The sequence below is a fragment of the Apium graveolens genome, chromosome 3 (genome assembly GCF_009905375.1).
Source record: "Apium graveolens cultivar Ventura chromosome 3, ASM990537v1, whole genome shotgun sequence".
NCBI classification, from domain to species: Eukaryota; Viridiplantae; Streptophyta; class Magnoliopsida; order Apiales; family Apiaceae; genus Apium; species Apium graveolens.
The window spans coordinates 204773417-204773647 of NC_133649.1; positions in this window are offsets into that span (position 1 = coordinate 204773417).

Consider the following 231-nt stretch of genomic DNA (forward strand, 5'->3'; position numbering starts at 1 on the left):
GGGCAATTTGAGCTGTCTTGGTAAAACAAGTAATAGCTATTTAGCAGGCCCTTCAGGAAGCTCAGATGCTGGTACCAAGGCTGTTCTTCAAGCTCACCTAGACTCCTTACATTTAATGAAGATCCAACACTCAAGACATAATCCAGTGTGGATGAATTGAAAAAGGATATAGCTGACTTAAAGACATATAACTCTGAGAAGCTGGATTCAATAATGCCATTATGGTACCAT